Here is a 23656-nt window from a genome sequence, read left to right as displayed (position 1 = left end):
TCAGGGCGTACTGTGAAATGCTAGTGGGCTGACTGTTATTAGACCCTTATGTATCCTTGGAATAAGCTTGCTCTTCCTAAATAGGAAGCATCAGTAGATTTAGTTGGGTTTACACCAGGATGGAAGAGACAAAAACTTGGGTTTTTATTGTTACAGAAAAAGGCAATTCTACACGAATATGAACAAATGCACTTAATTACCTGTTACATATTCCTGGCATTCAGAGCACCAAAACTACTATGGACGGTAATACTACTCCGGGAAGATTTATTTGTCAGCCTTTTAGTAGCATGCTTGTAATGAAAAATCTATTTATTTCTCTTGTCCATCAAAATATGACTTGCCTTGAGCGGATGAGTAAAATTTTGCAACTCGGCATTAAAGTAATGTAATTCCCTACACAGGCCCAGCATCAGTCAGTTCCTGTCTTAATGCAACTTGTGCCAGGGGAGGTGGCTTGTTTACGCTCTGGTTTATTGCTTTTAGCTGGTGTGAGCAGCAGAAAGACAACAAAGCAATACCCTGATTTACACAGTACGGCTCATGTTGCTCCTGTTCCCGTGCTGGGTGTTTCTCAGGCCTCCCCTCATCTCCCACCCGTGGGCTGCACCTTTCTGGCTGCAAGTCATTAAGGTTGGAAGACACCTCCAAGTTCATCTCGTCCAACCACCACCCTACCACCACCATCACCCACTAAACCATGTCCCTAAGCACCACGTCCAACCTTTCCTTGAACACCCCCAGGGACGGTGATGCCACCACCTCCCTGGGCAACCCATTCCAACGCCTGACTGCTCCTTCTGAGAAGAAATGTCTCTGCATTTCCAGCCTGAACCTCCCCTGGTGCAACGAGAGGCCATTCCCTCTAGTCCTATCACTAGTTACCTGTGAGAAGAGGCCGACCCCCAGCTCCCCACACCTTCCCATCAGGCAGTTGCAGAGAGCAGTAAGGTCTCCCCTGAGCCTCCTCTTCTCCAGACTAACCAACCCCAGTGCCCTCAGCCGCTCCTCACAGGATGTCTGTTCCAGGCCCTTCACCAGCTTCGTAGCCCTTCTCTGGACGCACTCCAGGGCCTCGATGTCCTTCTTGTAGTGAGGGGCCTGAAACTGAACCCAGTACTCGAGGGGCAGCCTCACCAGAGCAAAATACAAAGCGACGACCACCTCCCTGCTCCTGCTGGCTGCACTATTCTTGATACAAGCCAGGATGCCGTTGGCCACCTGGGCACACTGCCAGCTCGTGTTCAGGGGAGCATCAATCAGCACCCCCAGATCCTTTTCCTCTGCACAGCTTTCAAGCCGCTCTCCCCCAAGCCTGTAGCGCTGCCTGGGATTGTTGTGGCCAAAGTGCAAGACCCTCCACCCCTGGTCTCTTAGCCTTGTTGCAGGGCTGAGTTGCCTCTCTGCGCGCAGGAAGGCCAAGCCAGCTGGCTGCTGTCCACAGAAGTTTAGGTGTTGACTGCCATCTTTCTGGAGCCCTTTGTGAAACAAGAGGAGGTGCTGGCTGACTGAAACACAGGCCAAGAGGGCAGGTCTGTCACCTGCCAGCATGGCTGGGGCAGCCCTGACTGCTCGAGAGCAGGCAGCAGGAGCCCCGGAGTGTGGCCATGCCAGGCTTTTTGCAGGACAAGGCCCTCCTGCCTTGATGCAATCAGCTCGGGCCTGAAAGCACTCAAGTTGGGCAGAGGGGAAGTGATAAACTACGGCAGCAAGCACTTGGGCAAAGGATATGAAGGATTTGTGGTGGGAAGCGATCAGTAACATTAAAAGCAAACAAACAGGCAAGCATCATAGTGTTTTGGATTGTTTTGTGTTATGAGAAATTCCTTAGGCCAAGCAGCTTCATTTATACATTCTCATTGTAATTGCACAAACCACGAGACTATAATTTAAAAAACAAAAACAAAACAAGAAGCCAGCGGGGGGCTTCTTTACTGCTCTGGAAAGAGGAGTCGACTCTACACTTTTGTTCCCTTGCAACAATACGTAGGGTCTTTGCAGTGCTGAGCTGCCTTGCCTGAATGTTAAATTATAACACTTGTTTTACGCTTTATTTCTGTGTTTTGCGTGATGCAGTTTGTACCAGCAACATCTGAATGCTTTGGCTTCCTTTGAAAGACTAGGAGAGTTAAGGATCTTTCATGAAATAAAAGAAAATCCCTAAAATAGCCTTCTGCAATTTCTGAATTGTATTCTTAGATGCATTAGCATATAGCTGTAGTTAATTCATTTGCATTAGTGAAAAAGTCAAAGCGAGAGCAGAATGAGGCCTGTTTGAGAATCGAGCTGGAATCGCATCTGATGCAGCTCAGCCTCAGCTCCACGCTGGGAGCTGTCGCGTTGCTCGTGGCCAGTTTGGCTTCATCCTGAGCAGTAGCTCTGCCACGTACCCAAGGAGAGGGGCCCTCGGCAACCCAGCCACCCTGAGAGCAGAGGCCGGAGCCCAGGCACAGGATTTCACGAGGCGACCCACGCTGTGCAGGGGTTTGGAGCCACCCTTGCCCTGCATGGGGCCGCCAGCCCTGCCAGCTGGTGTCACCATCACCAGAGCTCGCAGCAGCGCTCTGGGCATCTGGCTCCATGGATTTGGGAAGGAGCCGTGTGCTCTGCTAGCATAGGTGCTTCTGAGGTCCTGAAGAGGATGATTTAGTGAGGTCTCCAAGGAGGAATTTTTTTCCCCTACCTAGTTATCACAGTTATCTTTTGGCCAAAGCAGGACTGATACCTCATAAAAACTCACAGCAAAACGATAAATCTCTCTAGCTATGAACATGATATATTTTTTTTAAATCTTTCAGAGATCTTTGTCTCAACAAGGCACTGAGCTGCTTTTTTTTTTTTAAAGCATGCTGCCCTTTAATGTAGTTCCCATGAAATGGCTGGGTCCTCATTTTCTTCTGGTTAAGGAAAAAAAGATAAAAGGACGTGTACACATTTCAGGGACCTTCCTTAAACCATGTGTTATTTGACATACTTTTTATTGTGTCAGTCCTGACCTCAGTTCTCTCTAAACTTAATAGTTACAATCTTTTAAATCCTTCCTCGGATGGGAACTTCTCTATGGCTGTAACAAGTTTTGTCCTTCTGTATCCTTTTTGAAATGAGTTAGTGAGCACTTGAGCTCGAGAGTGCACGAAGGCTTTACATAGGGCTTTAAATTGTTTTCTTTTCCTGTGTTAACACATTCTCTCACCCTGTTGTCTCGTTGCTTTGCTCGTTCTTTGTCATTCTGCACAGAGCAGGTGTTGTTGCTGAACCGTCTGCAGTGCTGCCCAAGTATTTTCTAGAGCAGTTAGAGTTAAGCTAACATCCATTGGTGCATACGAGTAAACTGCCGCTTTTTATGTGCATTACCTTGCGCTTGTCTGTGCTGAATTTCAGCCGATCGGGGAATATTTCCTCAACATCTTTGGAAATTATATAGTCATTGACTGAGGGGGAGAGAGAGGATAGAAATTAAATGGTCACAACATTTGCTGAATATTTACTGGTGGAGAGGGAGGGCTCCTCTGAAGTGAGACCAGTTTCTCACAACCTCATTTCTCTGTGCCGCTCTCTGTCTCTCCATATCGAGTGACAGGATTAGGGAAGGCATGAAAGACATTTCCTTTAGTTGTCTTCATTTTGGGATGACCGGGCAGCGTGAAGGTCGTGCTGCGGGAGTTGTGGGCAGGGACTGTTCCAGGACATATTACCCACAAACACAACCTCTCTGTTCTGATGCAGGGGAAAAAAAATTACCCTTCCCTTCCGCAGACACGTGCTTGCATCCTGTTAGGAGAGGCACTGCTCTGTCACCTGATGCAGTGGCATCAGGGGCACCCATCCTAGGCAAAGGCTGCATTAGTTGTGGGCTTCTTGGATCGCGTAACTAAAGGGGAAACTAACACCTATTGGTTTGGGCTGCCTCTAGTTTACGGACAGCCAATTTTGAGTCTTCGTGATTTTGCACAGTGAAAAGCACTACCAAGGAAGCTGCTTTCTGTTTTAATTTGTACCAGCCAGAATTCAGATAGATTTTTCCTTCTCAAACACCAGAAGCTACACAGTTGTCACCACTTGCCTCTCTATACCACAGTACGCTGTGTTGACTTATTGACCAGGAAACAGCAGGACATGCAAAAGTTCATCTTCTGGGAAGATTTATACGTAGTCTTGCTGAAACTTAATTGATATTGTGGATTCATGTAAGTAAGTACATATGTATTTAGGGTATGTGTCTGTAAACTTTCTAGGCAGCCTGTGGCAAATGAAAACAGAATGTTTCAAATGTGTTTCTGTCTGTAAAGACCAAACACACCAGCTGAGCCATCTACAGCTCCCGTTGCCATCCAAGCCCGGACTCTGCATGCTCAATGAGTTGGGGCGAGACGGGTTTGAGCACCACCTTTAGCTGAAGGGTTGGCATATGAAGTGTAGTTTATGTTGCGTGGGCTACTTTTAAGCCAAACTCTCTGCATTCTTCAAAGAAAGTTTCTGTCATTTCATACCGGCTGTTCTTGTGTTTGATACGACACCAGAAGGTAATGCAACACACTTTTACAAGCATCTTTCTCTCAAGTGTGTAGTTTTGTTCCTGCTCTCGCTCCTTCCTGTGCACCCATCTGCTGTGGGGCTTGTAACTGCACAAATCCCTTTGCAAGCAAGCGGCAGCCAGGGAAAAGAGCCCGTGGCTGATGGTGAGATGAGTACACGTGCAGAGAGGAAGGCTGGGCTTGGCCCCTCTCCATGGAAAAGACCAGCTTGTCAGAGACCCGTGGATTTCAGCTGTGGCCTTGACTCTGACACTGAATTTCTGAGGCTTTGGGAAAAACCTAAACACCATTAATATATGTGTGTTGGTTTGCCAGAGCACCTGCTGCCTCGCCATTTCACTGTAGCATGTACCACACCGAGTGAACTTTGGAAAGCAGGGTAGTGATGGAAACATTGCAGTGTCATGTTTTCATTACATCTGCTTTCCCTTTCTCCTCTCTGATATAACTCTGAGCCTTTTCTCTCTTCCTCCCCTCTTTTTTTTCCTCCAAGAGCACCCTCTCTTTCATGATGTGCTACTGCGTTCTCACTTTACTTTTCTAAGATGCTCTCTGAACCAGTGTTACAGATCGGCGTGTCCTGGGACCTCACTGCGTGGTACTGAAGTAGTGTGCTGTGCATAAAGTCATCATCAAAGGTCCTGCCTATGGCCTGTTGCAAGCTGGGTGTTTGGAAGGCAGTTCCTTCTTATTTTTATCAGGAAAAGATGAACCATGTTTAATGGTGGATTGCTATTTGAAGAGACTCAGATGCCATAATTGGAATACCCAAATCATAGGCTGAGCTCTTCCTCCCGGGGTCCTGGTGCAACTTTGATACACAGACCTTGTCAAAAGGTTTTGAAGGCAGGAAGCCTGCCAGGGGAAGACGAGCAGCAGGAAGTGGGGGAAGATCAAGATATCAAAGGGAATGGTACTGACTGAGGAGAGGTCTGCAGTGCTGAAGCTCCCATGGATCTTTTCCTTTCTCCTTGCCAGGATTCAAGAGCTGTCTTCCCCCAGTAGAAATCCGAAGGCAAAGCAGCAGGCATTAATGCTTCCTGCTCTGTCAAGATGTGAGCAGCCCACCAGAGCCCAGGGAGGAGGGAAGAGAGAGGGAGGGGTAATTTACTTCTTTTCTTACAGGCTTCAGTGAAGTTGGCTCACCATGGGTCCCTCTCTTGTACTTGTAAAATGCATCTGAATTGGGTAGCGGTATAAATGGGATGAATTCCTGCTCTGTCTTGAAGGGCACAGAGTGGTGCTGGCTTGCTCTCGGGCTTGCTCAGATATACATTTCATATATCACTTACCTACCACGCAGGGTGGTTATAAGGATTAATTAGTTAATGTTTGTACAGCACTTTAAAGATGTAATGCACTATTAGGCTCCAGTCTCTGCTTGATGCATGAGTAGAACAGCCATTAATGCTAATGGAGGTTGCATGCATTTCTCAAGCAGGGAATACATAAATGCTAAATATAATTGTAATTATTATTGTATTTCACAATATTACTTGATCAGCCTTTTGTAATTTAACTTAATTTTTTAAATATATAACTTGCAGAAATAAAAAATGTTCTTAATCTCGCTTTCAACAGCAAACTCTTTCAGCCTGAAATAAGCAAGCATCCTTCATTCCTCACGTTTCATTGTTTTCTTCTCCTCTTTGTATCTTGTGTATCATCTGACCGGAGGTAGATGTCTGTGTTCTGCAATTGGCAGAGGTATCTTGCTAGCTAAAGAAGCAAACTCCCAACACCTAGCACAAATAGTATTTGATTACTGCTAATTACAGTGCTGTCACATAGACAGGGGGAAAGAACGACGGCTGGCTTTGTCAAATAGCAATGAAATAACCCGCTGTCTGTCTACTGACTTAATGGCTTTAATTGCCAGCGCATAATCAAGATCTGGTGAATTTGTTTGAACATATCAGCAGGCACCAAATATTTCAATTAAGATCAAGTTGTATAACTAGTGTTGCTCTAGCTAGAGCAGAATTCTGGCAAATTCGGATTTTTGAGGCTCACAAAACGGTACTCATTGGCAAGAGCCTGCAAGCAAACTGACAGCTGGATTTTTTTCAGAGTTTGAGTAACCTTCTCCTCTATTGATGCTACTGGAGCCTTGTAGGTGGTTCTCTTTTATTTTATTTTTTTTAGCCTGGTTTCTTTCTCAGGCTGATGTCCTGCAGCAGAGCCCATGCGCTGTAGGCTTTGTACTACGACCCCTTTCCCCAGCCCACCCCAGGCACAAGGTGTGAGGTCTGGGCTGTGGTGTTGTGCCACGGGGACAACCGCTGTGTCCCAGAGGGACGTCTGTCCCAGGCTCCAGGAGCAGCATGAAGCACAAGGCAGTCCAAATTTTCCTCACAAAAAAAGCTGTGGCCTAGCACACCAAAGGTGGTCTTTTTCTTCCGTGTAAATGCTAGAGCTTTTTTGCTTCTGTCCCTCTTGCCAGAACAATCTTTTTCAAGAAATCAGTGCCTCTCCATAGCCAGTGGATGTTACAAGAGAAGGGGTCTGGGGTGAATGCTTGAATTACGTTCTGCTTTGACAGCTGAATTTGTCCCAAACTATCAAGAGCCACTTTATTTACATCAAAGCCTCAATCAAAGATTTTTGCTCTATCTTTGAAGGAACCTTCCTTCAGGGATTCACGCCCATTCAACCAGATCATTAGCAGCTTCTTAGGCACAGAAGAACAGGTCCTTGTGATAAAATCTGCAAGACCATGACCTGGACTTGCCTTTGCTCTTTCATTAACCAAGGGAATGGGAATCTTGTACCTCTCCAAGGCTGCTTTTTTGAGTACTGTGTTATGTAGACTGCCCTTCCCTGTCCTGTTCATACTTGATCAGAGCATCTGAAAAGACCCACCTCTGCCAAGTTGTGCTTGTTCACCTCATCAGTTTTCATTTAGGGCTATCTGAATTTTATGTTTCATTTGTGTGGTTCCTATAGCTTGTTGCATGACAGTCACTAGGCTGGATTGGTGGATGGATATTCTTGGCACTAAGAACCCTGCCTTACTTTAAAACTGATCTTCTTAGCTTTGATGGTTACAGTTCTTGCCCTCATATCACAACCTATGCTTGTCTGAATATTGTTACCTTGTCTGTGATCCTCTCTTAGCTTTGTTCACATGCTGTTAAATCCGGCTTTGCTTGACTCCAGGATATAGCTATGGCCGATCTTCTCCCTGCCCCTGTGGAGCCTGTATTTTAGGGGTCATGCTCAGCAGGCATGAGCTCAAAAGCTGGTAGGCAGAAAATCCCAAGCCCCTTCTGTTTGCTCTGAAGGACCTTCAGAAAGTTGTACCCACCTCCTGCGTAGTTCTGGCAAAGTTGGAGTCCGTTGTGCGTGTGTTCAGTGGGAGCTGTCAGCACTCTACAACTGTCCGGATCAGACCTGGAGTCTGAGAGCTAAAAACAACCCCAGAAGGTGTATGATAGGTAGATTTACATTTGCAGAAAGGCAAAAAAAAGTAATCCGGAGCTTTCTTCTTTTTTTTTTTTTTCTTCCCAAGTTGAAGAGGAGGAGCTCAGGCAATGAAATGCTTTGGTGTTTTGCTGCTTCTGGATGCGTGTGTGTACATGTTTCAATGAATTTTCAGTCTTAGTGGGCTCTGGATGTGGGTCAGTTAAAGATACAGATAAGCTGATAACGTAATAGCAGGGTAAGGCAGAGATGCCAAGCGAGGTCGGTGGGCTCGTGTATTGATGAGGCCAAAGAGTGGGAGGACTGAGGAGGGCCTGTGTTCTGAGTGTTGTTTGTGCTCGCTACCCTTGAGTCTAAATTTAACTGAATTCAGGAAACCTTAATCACAAAGGAATCTGCTCTTTTTTTTTTTTTAATATCAGATTTTCCTTTTTTTTTCCTTTCCTTTTCCAGCTACTGGATTTTATTGTCCAACTAAAATAGCTTCAATACCAGTCGCAGTTGTATTGCTCTGAATGATATCACACAGAACTATGTTACATGCTTTCCATCCCTACCAACACAGATGCTGGGACAGCAGCTGCCAAACCATTGCACAGGAAAGCCACGATTTTGGTGGATAGGGAACAGTCAGAGTTCCCAATTCCTAAGCGGAAAGTATCCGAAGTGAACAGAGGCTTTGCTCTGTGCTCTTTTGCTAGTGTGCTTTTCGTTTTCTGTGTCTTACCAGTTCTGCTGCACATGGGTAGCCCTGAAACAGCTTCCATGTCATTAAGCGCATCTCCATTCCCTACTAGATAAACACCCACCCTTTGGAGGATGCCATTTCTCTTGGTGCTTGACTGTAGGCATAGGTTCTTAGATTACAGGCCAGATGCTTGGGAGGGTAAGCTAGCACAGCAAGCAGCTGCTTCCACTTACGCCACCCGAGGACCCCTCTTTTTAATTTATTTTTTTTTAATCTACCTTTTGTGCATTTTGTAGCTCCAAGCAAACTTTGCTAATATCATTATTGGCAATTGTATCTTCATTAGTTTCTGTCTCGCCTATCATTTTTCCAGCATTCCTGTCTTGTTTACTTCTGCTCAAAAGCTGTGAGCTTTGGTAATTTTCCAAGTTGTCATCTTAAGCTTCCAAAATCACCAGATTTCTTTTGTTTGTGAAAGTACAGTCTTTGAAGTGTCTTGTACTTCCTGGCAAGGAGGTTACAATGAGCTTTTTAAAAAACTTCAAACTCATTTTTCCTCCTAATTATTCCCCCCTGTCTGCATTAGTCTGTACTGATGTGTAAAGCTGCACGTCCTTGGGAGCTCTGCTAAGGAGAGGTGCAGTTCAGCATCCTGCTCTCAGCTGATGTCACTTTTAATATTAATGAGGTGTAGGGATTGCCTGGAGAGCAACCGTGTGAAATCCTGAAGGTTTTTACGTTGCCTTTTAAATCTGGTGAAAAATTGTGTTCCTGAAGTGGTCCTACTGTAAAGAGTTGTTGGGGATGTGTGCGTGTCCATACCGAGAGAGATGCTGAGGGTTGTAGCAGAGAGCTTGCAACAAGTGATGCCGAACAGAGCGAGGGGAGGTGTAGCCGATGGCTGACTCTTCACTGCTCCCTCTAGTATTTTGATTACTTCTGTAATTCTTATTTTATTTTTGCTGGTAGAACTTTTGTTGGATGCCCTTCCACAGAAAACTTAGTAATTTTCCTACGTAGTTAATATTCAGATATAAAAAAAAAAACGCAAAACTATTACAGTTTAAATGATGAATAGATGCTAATTTATACATATATACTTATACTCAGAATGCGTAATTAATGATCTTCTGTGTCAGTCACGGCTATGCAAATGACTGCATTTTGTGACTCTTACCATAATCGTGTTGCCCCGTCTGCCTTCAGTTTGGGGGAATGTTTGTGCTGTAGTTTAGCAGGGGCTATGACGAGGCTAAGCAAGAAAACAGCCCACAGCCGGCTAATGTCTCACCACTGCAGCTGATGTGGCATTTCGGTCGTGCATTTAGTCCTAGAAGAAGAAATGGGAAGAGCATGACTGCTTTCTAGCTACACTGATGAATCGAAGCCGTGTAGATCCTGCTTGCTTCTGTGTGTGCTACTGGTAGGCATACGAAGCAAAATACCTTCCTTCCCACACCCGAGGGGCCAGGGTTCGGAGGCTGGCACCCTCCAAGGCACATCTGGGGCAGGAGCCAAGCTGGAGGATCCGAGCACCTCCCCGGAGAGCTCACCCATCCCCATCCGCTGCACAGGGTGCGCGCCTTGCCACAGCAGTGCCCGAGGTGTGGGTGCTCATCCCGAAGCCATAAATTCTCGTCTTTCTCTTTAAAAACTGTCTGCATCCATGGCAAAGGAAAAGATTCATAATGTATTTTATTAGGGCTTCTGGGTGGATTTTGCTACATAAATAATTTTACCTCCCGTAATTACAGAGGACATTAATAAAAATGGTGATTTTTCTACTGTGATATGTATTTGCATTGAAGCTAGTCCAAATTTGCAATTATTGGGATTTGGACAAAGGAAAATGATCAGGGTCAGTTATTTTTATTGCTGTCTTTCTGGTTTCTTGGACTGAAAACAGCTGTGAGGAGGGGGAAAAAAAATCGAAACCTGACAAATCTCATGCAATTACTGGCCTTGAAAAAGATATTTTAAGGAATGAATCCGGGGGGGCTTCTCTCTAACTGCCCAGCGCTTGTGTCAGGGTGCTGCGTGGGCTGGGGGCTTTCTGGGGCCAGGGGCGCACCTGGGACATCGGGGCAGGGCCCTGCAGCCGCGCTTGCTTTGTCATGGTCTGGGTTGTGTGTTTGTAAGCAGGCGGAGGTGGCTGTGCACAGCCCAGGGAAGGCTTGGGCTGGCTGTCACTGCGGGCAGCGCGGGCCTTGCCCCCAGTCAGCAGAGTCACAGCTCTGCTCTTAGCACAGCCCTTAAATCACCGCTGGGATCTGCAGGCAGTTCGCAGCAGCACAGCCATCAAACCCTGCCTGCGGATTGATCCTGTGGGCTGCGATGTCGGCCCCCGGCCAGGGAAGGTATTGATCCCAGCCAAACAGCCGTGCAGGACGGGCAGGCGGCATGATCTATGCCGTCGTGCCGTTTCCTCACCCGCAAGTTACGACCACCACGACGCGGGCATCCAGCAGCTCCGTGGCATCAAGTGCTTCATCATCGCTGGCTGTGTTACCCGGCCCTTGGCATAGGCAGGGGCAAACTTTCCGGGTGAGGAGGATCCAGCCGGTAACCCCCAGAGAGATGGAGCAATGTGCTCACCGTACGGAGGAATGAGCTTTCCTTGTGGTCTTCTTCAGCGGTCTCTCTTCTCCACCAAAATGCTGGACCTCTTGCAAAAATGCTGGTCCTTAAGTATATCACTGCCATAATATATGGATTAAATCTGTAATTGGCTGCAGCATTTAAAGACACGCTCAGGTGCCAGTGCTTCTTCAGTGCTTTTTGTTTGGATGCTCGGTGGTACGTGCATTCGTCTTAGATAAACCGACCCCAGGACTTTTAGTTCTGGTGTATATGTGCCTAGTAGTGTTGGAGATACTACCAATGTAGGGAAAACCAGGGAAGTTTGGAAAAGAAGGAAAGAATTCCAAGCAAGGCTTTAAAGTACAATCAACAGCTTGTTTCTTAGGTTTTCCTTGAATTTGGGGTACTCAGCGTCCATCACCTGTAACATTACCCATATGTAACAATGGAGAAAGTCTAAATTTAAGGAGGAATGGAAACTTCTGTTAAATGGGCAGCTTGTTGTGTGTATTGTTACAAGTTACTATAGAGAAGCTTTTCCACACAGATGGGCAATTTCCAGTGGAATGGTAAGAAAATCTTCATTTGGTTCTTTCCATTTTCTAAAACAAAAATACAAAAACAAAAAAAAAAAAAAACAACAACAGCTCTGCATCAGCTTGGGAATTACAGGGAACAACAGCCCATGTGGCTTTGTTCTGTTTCTTCCATCTGCTGTTCTAGAAGAAAGAGCATCCTGGGGAGAAGGGCTTGACAAGTTCTGCATGTGAAACCAGGAGCAAGTTGTTACATAAGCTCAGCTTTAAGAGGTGCATTTAGTGCCTGGGCTGGTTCATTAATATTTTTACTTTTGCACAGGGTGTTTTAAAATTCAGGTAGAGGTATTTACATATCTGAATGTATTATTTTAGGTTCCAGTACCTCAAAGGCATGGCAAGCTCAACTTCGTGATGGTTTATAAAGTCTTTATTGATCATTCCCAGGCACTGCATTGTTCACCTAGCTTTCAATTGCTGCCTAAAAATAAGCAAATAGAAAACAAAAGTTGCTCTTGGAGTTAAACCGGGGAGGAGAAGTTCATGAAGCTGCTGGAAAAACAACCCAGGCACCCTGAGCGAGCCAATAGCAGGGAAAGAAATATAACACTCGTAGTGCGAAAGGCGCTCTCCTTCGCTCTTTGCATGCGTCAGCCACAAAAATAGAAACCTCAGGAACAAAGCTCCATTGGCTAATGAAAAAGGAGGAAAAAGGTGAGGCTGCTCCAAGTCGTGCTAATCACGTTCCTCCCTGCGATAGCCAGGTTACCTTGGTAGTTACCGCGGCTGAAGCGCAAAGTTTGAGCCTGCACCTCCTGATGTTTCTACGTGTGTTTCTTCCCTTCGCCTGCTCGCATTGGCTTTGTGGTCACTTTTAGCCGTGTCAGCATGTTGGAAATTGCTGACAGTAAACAGTGAAGGCATGCATGCATGCTACTGAAAAAACCACAAGGAAAACAGCCTTGGGTAAATGGTGGATTTGCTCCCTGTTACATGTTCAGAGCTTCCAGGCACAGTCTGGAGCCTCTTGCAAAACAGTGTTTGGGAGGTTTTAATCCTAATTTTAAAGGGAGTTGATACAGGCTATGAAGTAGCTTGCTTTTCCGTGTGAGTTTTGGTACCTGCAGTAGGGGAGAGGTTTATACAGATTAAATACTGGGCAGGAGAGGGTAGAAAGGGAGGTACAGCTGTGTTTGGGATCGTCTGGGGCAGTGCAGACCGGGGCACGAGGCTTCTCTTGTGCACCAGCCCTCGGTGGTAGCACCGTGCTATCCCCACGTTCCTCCACCCACCTTTAGGTTCAGTGTGGCCTGGCTGGTCAGCGCGCCTGGAGCCGAGGGGCTCCGAGACCTTCCCAGCTGAAATGCTGGCTTCTGCCCGTGCCGAGCTCGCCTAGGTGCTGCACCAGTACGTGGAACTGCACGCAGCCCCCCGAGCCCTGCTTGGAGCTGCCAGAGGCTCAGCTTACAGAGTGCAGAGAAGGGGTAGGCTGGACTCAATCAAAAATGGATTTTGCTGGGAGCCTGTTTCTATTTTTATAGGAGTTTACCCAGCTGCTTCGGAGCTGCTGCAGCTGTCTGAAGCAGTTGCAGCGCACACCTTGCTGGAAACGCTTGCTCTGCCTTGTGCCATGTTACCTGCAAGCCAGGTCCCCCTCTGTAACAGCTCATGCCCAAGGAGCTCCTGCAGCACGGGCATCGCCGTGGAGGGTGAGCCGGGAGCTTCAGTCCTCTTCTCTTCCCACTGCAGAGGTGGTGCAGGACTCAGGACGAGGTCTGCAACCTGAACCAGAAAAACAGAGAGAAAACACAGGCCACAATCTCGTTTCTCTGGAATTGCAGGACGGTTTCTTTGTGGAAATCGGTAATTATTCTGCTATCAGCTGATGCAGTTAGGATCAGGATTTGGGCCTGATCTATTTCAACAACAACTGTCTAAGAACACGGTTTCCAAACTCAGTTTAAACTTGGTCTCACACTGCATTTTAGGATGAACTAGCTTGAGCTGGCTTAAATCTCTGCTTTAGACTGAATTAAACAAAGACAACCCAAAGCTGATGGTGTCTTAGCTGGGTTGCCAGCTAAAGGGAAAGTGCCATGTGAAACAGCTCCTGAAAGCTGGGAGGGGAGATCGATGCTAGGGGAAAAGCCAAGGGATTTGTCTGCCTGCGATGCTCGGTGTGCGCTTCTGTCTGCTGACACTGTCAGTCCTGGCAGGGGCTGCGTCTTCCTGCCCTTGTGTAGTGCCTGCCCTCCTGCAAGAGCTGTGTAGGTAGTAGCAAACCCAAATAATTTGTTTCCTGACAGAGATTGCCCTCAATCCCTGCTGTAAAGCTCCCTACATTAAAACCCCCAATATTTTTTCAAGAATTCCTAGGAGGCTGCTGGCATGTAATGACTAATTTTGTAAATCTTGCATTAAAAAGGGGGCTGTACATCGGAGAGGCTTCTGCTATATTTAGAACAAAACTTCATGCTCCCACTGTCAGGATGTGAGCTTAATTACAGCATGCTGCAAACTTTGCTTTTGTGAAGGATATTTTTCTGCGCTGCTTGCTTCAAAAAGCACAGTTTTGCTGCTATTTTTATGATGCTTTTGTAACAGCAGCAGGAGTTGAAATGGGTTCGGTGAAACTGGAGAAGGATCCTCTGACACACCACCAGTGATAGCAGTCGTGCAGTTCCCAGCTCATAACTTCTCACCAGCTGAAATGAATCAATGGCAGGAGGAAGGCGTAGCCAGTTACTGTTGTTTTTTTTTTTCCTCCTATAACTCGCAATTCACTTTTCTATTACACCCCAAAATTGTCTGTTAGGATTTCGATATGGATCCACTTCTGCTGCTGTGTTTGCAATTGGGTAACTGCTAGAGGATTACAGCAGAAAAAATAAAACTGGTAAGTTAGCAAGTTTTCTAGCCAAAGCCATTGAAAAGGTACATGTGATTCAGACCCCCTGCGTTAAAGAGAGAACTGCTAACTCCAACGATTGCCAAGCTGTAGGGAGACTTTTGTCCTTATCACAGAATCACGGCAAGGTTTGCAGAGGCTGGCATGCTCTGCTCCAGGTAACAGCAGAGCTCTTGCACCTGAGGTGTGTGCGTGTTGCACCAGAGCAGCAAAGGAAGATGCTTAAACATCAGGAAATGCCAAAGATAGTGTGTGTACGTGTGTGTGAGAAACCTTCATCTTCCCTTGTCTCGGTATGGGTTGCTCCAGTCACTGTGAATGTTGTGGGGAGAGGGTTGGTTGGTTTTTCTCTCATGTGGCCATCTCGTACTGAAGCAGCAGGACACCACAGCCAAGCACGTGAAACACATTGACCCGTGGTGCGGAGAGCCACACGGCCGTGCGTGGATGGTGGGGTCTCAGAGGGGCTTCTTTGAAGAAGAGATGTGTGCACGTTTCTCCTGCTAGGATGCTGGGGTGGCATGGAGGCAGCGAGAGGGAAATTCCCAGGCAAGGCCGCAGGGTGCTGGGCAGGCAGGCTTCAAGGAACCGGGCCACTGGGTGCTTCGGAGTGTTGTCAGACAAAGGAGTTTGCAAGTCCACGTTCAGACTGCACCTAGGAAATGAGCCCTTAAAGAAACAGCATAATTCAAAGAAAGCAGTGACTGCTTTGCTCCTCTGTTATTTGTATTTTTTTATGTTGATTGGACCTGTCTTTTTTTTTTTTTTTTTTAAATAATGGTAGTGGAGAAGTTTTCTGCAAAATATTTAATTTGTCAACGTGTTACACTAAAAAGTAAATATGACATAACTTACTGGAAAAAACATTATTTTCAGTTTTGCAAATAGTAATGTAAATGTTAAATCCACTTTTCTTTTTCCCCGTTGGTTTATAAAAGGAAAATAAAATAATTGGCCAGATGTCTTTGAGATTTGATGATAGATTATGCAGTGCAGAAGCTTGACACCCGGTAGAAATTCTCCTTTCTGCAAAGCTTTTATAATGTAACAATATAAATTCATGTATCTCAGGTAAACTGTTTTCCTGCCCCCATGGGATTCACACAAATTTCCCCTATTAGCATGGTGCAAGGATGCTACTGAGACTGCTCACCTGATGAGCAGGAATTTACACAAGTGGCATTTGCAAAATCCCAACAGAGAGAGATGCTGGTTGCATAAAATAATAATTGAAAGCATTTTTAATTTCGACAGGACCACGCTCAAAGCCATTCCAGCATCTCACTAGAAAATAGCCGTACTGCCAGAGTAATAAACAATGCCGATGGCTGGGGGTGGGTGAAATAATCCAAGATCATGAGGTGGTGTTTTGTCTATGCTCTGTGTCTCGTGGCTTTGTTTAACATCAGCATGGCAGCCCTCCCCTGAGAAGGATGCTCATTTCCGATGTGCAGGATGAGAAGCTCCCTCGTTTTCTGAAGCACTGCTTGTCTCTCTGTTTCCAGAAACTTTCTCAAGTAGCACTGCTATCTGTGAGTCGAGCAAATAAACCTCGCTTGTCCTTGGTTTCTCTGGGATTTTGGGCTGCTGGCTCAAATGGTGTTTCTCACAGTACAGGAAAGAATTTGTTGGGCTGAATTTATTAATTATGGGCCAAATATTGACATTTTAATTCTGTGCTTACCTATTCTAAGACAATACAAAAACAGAGCCAAGACCTTTATAATTCCCTTTTTGTTTTATTGACAGTATGCCAGAGCAAAAGTGGCATCATGTGGGAAAGTATAATGAATATTTTGCCTAGAACAACTTTGGTATATTTATCTGTTTCTTTAAATGTAATCTAAGACATTAAAAAGAACCTTTCTGTCACTGAGATCTAAGCAGTAGTCTCTAGACAATTCTTACTGCAATTAAGAATTACATAACAATCTGATTGTTAGGAGTCAAAATAATAAACGAGTGAGGATGAATGTTTGGATGGGAAAAGAGAGAAAGTAAGAGTCTTGTCTTTCCATGGGCTGCGTACAGAAGAGCTCTTCCATGGGGGCACAAAGCTTTTGGAAGAGAAGGGGCCGAACTGGTGATTTAACATACCTTCACAGCACAAATGTTTTGACTAGTACCTTGCTCAGGACATCGTGGAAATGGCAAAGCAGAACATTTCTTTGCTAAATGCCATTCTGTTTGCACGAAGGTCTTTTCCTCTATGAATTTTGCTGGCTGATACTGAGAAATACTGACTTATTCAGGCAGACTGCGCAGAGGGTTTAGTAAGTAGAGCAGTTTTACCTACTGTTGGTCTCTCTCCATCCCCTCTGTTCTTTAAAGAACATCTCTACAGAAGAGGTAATTTTAAGTGAGAAAGCTGTAGTGTTTTTTGTCCTGAAAATTAAATCTCCTTACTCCTAGTCCAAGTACGAAGTATGTTACTTCAAGGACAGCTATATTAATGGTATTCGTTGTCTCTTTAATATATTGCTGCTTCATTGCACAGCTCCTGCTGGCACCTCAGAGCTTGGTGTGGCAGGGTGGCCAAGTGGACCATGGGCACCCCGAGACCTTCCGGCCTCCAGCTCCCTGGGGAAGTGCAGGTGTGTGGAAAGGAAGAGCAGGGAAGCGTTAGAGAGAACGATGTTCTGTCTGCCTCCTTCCTCCCATAAACACTAGGGATTAAGTCTTTCCATCACAGACCAAAATCATACCAGGTCCGAACTGAAGGTCACTTCTGTTGCTTTCTCTGCCAGACCCTGGCACGGTGACAGCAAGGTTCTGGTTTCAAAACACACCCAGAGGGACCTCGGGAAGCAGCAGCACACGAAAGGTCAAGAGCTGAGTGTCACTACAGTACATTTATCAGACCCCACGTTTGACTGGCCTTGCAAGCGACACGGGCAAGAGCAGAAGAGAACATTCCCCTTTCCCTGCTTTCTTAAAATGAGTGCTGGGCAATGTTTCTGTTATTTCTGAAACCTCCCAGAAATAAACATCAACAAGAGCTAGAGAAGCAGAGCTAGCAGCAGCACAGTCTGTGTGTACGTTTGCTCCGTGGGGTTTCCTCTCCCCTCCTGTCAATTATTCTTCGGAGGAGACTTCTGTGACTAAAACAATAGCAGGCTCCTCTGCTACTGGCTCTGTTTGTGTCAGCCCACCAGCAGGGATGCTTTGTGAGCCAGAATGAAGACAAAGTCCCAGAAGACCAAGAAATCAAAATGAGAGGGTCTGCCCACAAAGCACAACTGAAGTTTTCTCTAATTTCGTGGCATTCCCGGCTGGGTTGTGGTCATGGCTGACACAAGACAACGGGTTCCTGGTGGATCTCAGCCTTCACCGCCGCGTGTTGCTTGCAAAACCTGCCAGCTTCCTGAGGGCATTCTGGCCTGCAAGGAGTGGGCAGGCAGGAGCTGCCGCAGGAGTTAGATGCCAAAATCAGGCAGCCCCAAAGGCTGCCAGCTTGGCCTACCCGTGATATTTGTCCTGGTTTTGATTAGCAGCTGTTACCCAGGTAGAGGATTTATGTGAAGTATAGATCAGAATGTAGAATTACGTCCAGCCCGGGAGTAGTTCAGTTCTGGGAGCTCTGGGTCAGAGCGGCCACTTGTCCAAAGTGCAAAGCAAATAATCCCTTGACTTGTGTTGGAAGGGCTTGCAGTGAAGGTCTTGAACAAATTCATACAGTCTCTTTCAATCTGGACAACACTACTGCTGCTAGGATCTGTGCATGCTTCTGAAGGAGAACAGCAGAAAACAGAGCACATGCATACGATGCAAAACTTGTCATTTCCATAGGTAGAGCTGTCAGCCTGGCTGCTGGTACAAAAGTGCCAAGAGGAGCATTGTATTTCCCTGGTTTTGTTTTTTGTTTGGAACTTCCTACAACATCTCCTTGTGCAGAAGAGATGCGAGGCAAAAGTACAGCTGAACAGATGCAAATCAGGTAACTTGGAAAGATCTAAAACGTGTAGTGAACTTTCTCACACATCCATATGCTTCACCACGTATTGAGAGGGAGGGAGGAGACTGTTAGGAGCAAAGAAGTAATGTGGTGGTGTTTCCTGTATAAAAAGAGCATCCCAGCAGCATGTTCAAGGAAGCATAAGCTGATTTTGATGCTGATCTCTGGATCAGAGTGGGGCTTTATGTAGCCACATGGGGCGTGAATGACCTGGGGAGAAGCTGGGTACCCGTGTCAAGGCTGGGTGAGGCTTCTTGTGAGCATCGGTATTAGTTGTCTGTGAATTGTGCAGCCTCTGAAATGGTCTGAGATCTGAGTTCCAGGCTGGCACCTGCGTTTCGGTCCCTACAAAGCTCCCGTTGCCACTTACCAGAATTGCATTACTCGGAGCAGTTCAAGCCAGGGTCTCTTGGTTTGAAATGGCTGACAGGCCTATCACAGGCCCCGCACTACTTTCAGCTAGATCTCATTGAGGCTTTCTGAAGTAAACCTAGACGGTTTCCAGTGTGTGTTAAACACTGTGCCATGAGTTGCAGGAATTTTAGGGAGATGGCTGCGGTGCAGCACGAGTGTGGAACCAAATGACCAACAGTGGGCATGGTTTCAGCTGTTTGATACAAAACTAATCCTCCCTGTGTGTCAGTGAAGCTCCTCGATCGCTTGTGTGCCTCTCCAAATTCTGCTCCATGGGCCACTATCGGGGTGTTGTGCGAAGTGCTGTTTGTTGGATATGAATAGCATCCAATTTGCCTCTATTCTTCAGGCTTCTTAAAGCCCAGCCGAAAACAAATGTAGTCAGCAGCTTCTGCTGTGAGTTTATTAATGTTCGGGCATAGAATAACATTCCCATTAGATATCTTCTTTGGAATAAAGTGCAACTGCTGACTGCTCTGCCATTTCTGTGCACCATTATGTGGTAGATTCGTGTGGTTAGTGACAGTAAATGCCAGTCTAACGTTGCTGATTTCAAGGCAGTAACTATTGATGTGAACCGGCAGGAACAGAAAGCATTTCCCAAAGTGTCTTTCAGCTTTGAGGTACCTGTATGTTCAAAGGTCTGATGCTTAGAGATCTGATACTTGACATTTTTCAAAATCTGGCTCCTTGATATGTGTGAGGCAGCCTTAGTATATGAATTATTCTGGAAACGAAAAGGTAGGGGTTGGGGCATTTTTTTCTCTCCTGCTTCTATGACTGACAACCTGAAATTCGCCCTCCTTGGCCAGCAACCTTGTCTTCTGCTGTGGGGCCTGCACTTGCCCCCTGAGGGCCTAGGAACCAGGAGCGGAGGTGACAGCCACCGCTGTCACTCCTCTCCTCTCCTCGCCGCTGTCCCTTGCTCCTCTTCCACGTCCTGCTGCTCCCCCACGGAGGCCGAGCTGACTCGCTGCCCACCTGCTGTAGGGTACTTCCCTGGGAGTTTGGGAATGGCAGACCTAACGTTTAGTCTGTGTCTGGCTGCTTGGATTTCTAATCTGATGAAACCTTGCTCCAGATTCCTCTCTGGAGGAAATGAAGGAGGAAATGGTATTTTCTCCATTTCCTTTACCTCGGTGTCACCCTGTGCATCACCTGATGAGCAGATACTATGCTTGAGAAACACTTAGGGGATTTTTTTCCCCACACTTTTTTTTTCCTGACAAATGTAGACTCTGTCGACCCTTCCATTTCCCTTGAAAGTGTGAGTTATAACGATGTTCAGGGTTTTTAATCTAAGCAGATTACAGGCACTGGATGTACAGACATCAATTTATTACATTTTTCTTCCATAATATTGATTAATGGGAAATTTTCTGTGTTGTGTAGGCCTAGCTTCTGGAAAAGTCTATTTTATTCTTGGGAATGATTCACTCATACTGTAAGCGTATAGCTATGCTATCATGGCACATTTTATTCAAAGGGGATGGGAAGGAGGAAATACTTGCTGCTCTAAACCTCACTGTGGTTTCTTTTGCATATCTCCGTGGGCCAGATCTCAGAGATGGAAAGCAGTCAGTCCTTTCTCCGGGATCATTTTAAATCAAAGGGGGAAATACATTTTAGGCATGTAAGAAGTATGCTGTGTATGCCTTCAGGTAACTGAACCTCCAAAGTTAGGTAAGAATTTCATCCTGAAATGGAGCTTTCCGTGAGAGTCCATCTGCAGCGGCCCTGTCCACACATCTGTTTTGTTGATTGCGCTGGTCCGTGTCCCAGAGCATGTGTGGTGCCGGCCAGGGCTTGGTGCCCAAGGAGATTCTGGTCTGAAGGGAACAAGCAGAAATTGCAAGTCCCCAGAGTGGGAAGAGAGCTGGGGAGAAGCAGACCTTGAAGAAGCTGAAGGTACCATTGGGTCCCTTCCTAGAATCCCCAAATACCTCCTCAGAGCCGAGTGGTTCACCACCAACAGGCGGGAGGACAAAGGGAGGCAGGTTCTCTAGTCACTGTGCCAGAGTTAAAAGTGTGAAAACAGCACCTTGGACGCCTTGCCTTATTTAAAACCTAGTCAGTCTGTCTTTTGTGCCACAGCTCCCCATTCGTCTCAGAGCTGAGGGCATGGCTTGTGTCAGGACTTGCAGCTTGTTGGCCTACCAGCTCGGTGGCATCAGGAGGCAGGAAAGCTGGTTGTGGTGTTCAGAGGAGGGTGGTAAATCACGATCTAAAACAAGAAAGAGAAGAACCGTGTCCCATGTATAGGGGACATCGAGAGTGCAAAGCTCTTTTCTGGCTGGAGCAAGAGCTGATCCTTGTGGGGTGCTGTGTCTGCCCCTTCCTGCAGGACTCGGTCTGCAGCTTCCTCCCGGTACTGCATGCAAGCAGGCAAGTGGGAAGTCTACCTTCCCTGTCAATCAGAGCCCCCCAAGCAGCGGCAGAAGGACAAAATTGGCAGGATTCTTGTCAGTTTTGCTGCTGCCCATAGGGTACTGATTATCATTAATGAGTCTTATTGATTTCACTGTGCAGCTTCTTGGGAACAACAGGAGCAGCCTGCCTGCAGACTCAGAAACACAGTATGCCAGTAGGTCGTGTTTGGAAAGTTATCTCTGCAATCGCAAGGGCTGGATTTTTTTTCTGTTTTGTTTAGTTCAAATTAAAGGCTAGATTCTGCAGAAGCTGATGATTTCAAGAGCCACATCCTTCCCCAGTCGCATCAGGAAATCATTCCACTTACCACTGGTGAGTAGGTGAGTGGGCTTCTCAAGCCCTCAAAGAAGCAGCGCTCTCAGCTTCGAGAGAGGAAAGGAGTCGTAATGTGACAAGGGTCTCTCGGGGACCTCTGGGTATAATGCTTTCAGGCCAGCCTGGTTCTTGTTTCGGTACTGGCTGGCCGTGACTGCTGCATTGCTCCTCCCATGAGGGTGATGCTCTTTGCCCCGTCTTAGCAGCAATCCTTGCTGTAAGGTGCTTTCCTGTGGAAATAAAATCTTCAGGGTCAAAGCCCCAGCTGAAGCACAGTGCGTGGAGGGATTCCCCCTTTACCTAGACATTATGTCTCCAGCTCGTCCTCCCCCAGATCTGGGAAGGAATGCCAACAAAAACAACTGCTGTTTGCCTGCCTGCCTGATTGTCTTTTGCTACAACACTGAAAATAGGAAAGTTACTGTGCCCCCTCTCCTTTTATTTTTTTAAGTAGCAAAACAGCTGTTTCCCAACAATTTTTCCTCTGGGTTGAAAGCCCCAAATTTCTGTCAAAGCACCCTCCAGGCAGTCACTCTAACTAGCCGTACTCAGGCCGGTGGCATCCTGTTGCCTGCCTGGTGCTGGGATCCACAGGGGGTTTGCAGCTCGCAGAGTGCAGGAGGAGAGATCCTGTGATTAACTCCATCCTCTCCCTGTGAGTTGTTTTCTTGCATTGTGAAAACAGCTAAGGAAACAACCTTTCCCCCCACGTGTCCTTTTATAAAATTAGACGGCGCTTCCTCTCGCTGCCCCCCTTATTTTAGCGGCGAGAGTGGCAGCGTGTCCAGGCAGGAGTGACGGCAGCCGGGTGACATTTATCCGCCCGTAATCAGCTAGCTGGTGCGGCCCTCCGCCTTTCAGCCTGCGCTGCTTAGGATCACACCAGATTTCTGACCTGCCAGAGCTTCGCTTGGAAGGGACAGCTTGAGCCTTAAGCCCATTAGCCAAGGGCTGGCCCTCAGCGCTGCGGTGACGGGTGGCTCTGCGCGCAGGCAGGTCTCAGCTTTGCTGAGATGGATGAGCTGGGAGGGCAAGTTCCTCTTCCCAGATGCTTCCCCAGTTCCCAGCTGCGCGCACAGTCCCTGTGCTGTGGAGGTAGGACGAGGACTTCAGCCCCCTCAAGGTTTTTGGGCACAGCCACGGGCATGGGGCCGAGCTGGATGGCTCAGTGGTCTGACCTGGCATGGCAAACCCCCTTTCCCTAGGTTCCTGACAGTGGCTGTGGCCATGGCAAGTGCTTAGAAAACTTTCCGCAGCACTCATAAAGCTGCCCTTGGAGCAAGGCCATCTTATAGAGTCTGCTTAAAATTAAAAAATAATAAAAAAAAAAAAAGAATAAAATGGAAACATTCCCTCCCTCCCCCATCTCCTTATCTCTCACTTAAAAGCAAAGGAAGTTGAACATTTTAAAGAGGCTTTGTTTCTATGGATTAAATGAATTGAAATACAGCCGCTTCCTCCCTTGATTTTCTGCCCTCACCCAGGTAAAGAGCTGATCCATTGAAATATTGACTATCATTAGTCTGAGGTTTGGGTTTTTTTATCTCTCGATGAAGCACAGATCTTTTTTTGGTTACCGTCAACCTTCTATCGTGGCTGTTCCCGTGTAACACTTCCCCTTTGATATGACAATGACTTTGCACAGGGAAAGGACCTTTCCCAGAAGAAGAATTGTTTCAAGAACTGATGAAGGGTGAAAAGAAATTGGCAGCATATCATTAAAAAAGCTGAAAGAAAGACAGCGCACCTTGGCATACAGAAGAAGGGGGAGGGAGGTGGCTCTGAAGGCAGCAGAGAGCATTGCTAAGAGGCCAGCTTAAAGCCCTCTTAACAATGTGCAGTCGCTCTCCCCGGCTCGCCCATTGATTTCCT

The 23656-nt window shown here is 46.6% G+C and overlaps 1 protein-coding gene across 4 annotated transcripts in view; it reads left to right on the top strand.

Moving 5' to 3' along the window:
• The window catches only part of MAML3 (mastermind like transcriptional coactivator 3), a 221452-nt gene that overhangs the window by 96958 nt on the left and 100838 nt on the right, over positions 1-23656 (top strand). The window lies entirely within an intron of this gene.

Source organism: Anser cygnoides, chromosome 4 (assembly GCF_040182565.1).
Source record: "Anser cygnoides isolate HZ-2024a breed goose chromosome 4, Taihu_goose_T2T_genome, whole genome shotgun sequence".
Taxonomy (NCBI): Eukaryota; Metazoa; Chordata; class Aves; order Anseriformes; family Anatidae; genus Anser; species Anser cygnoides.
This window is presented reverse-complemented; position numbering and strand designations above follow the sequence as displayed.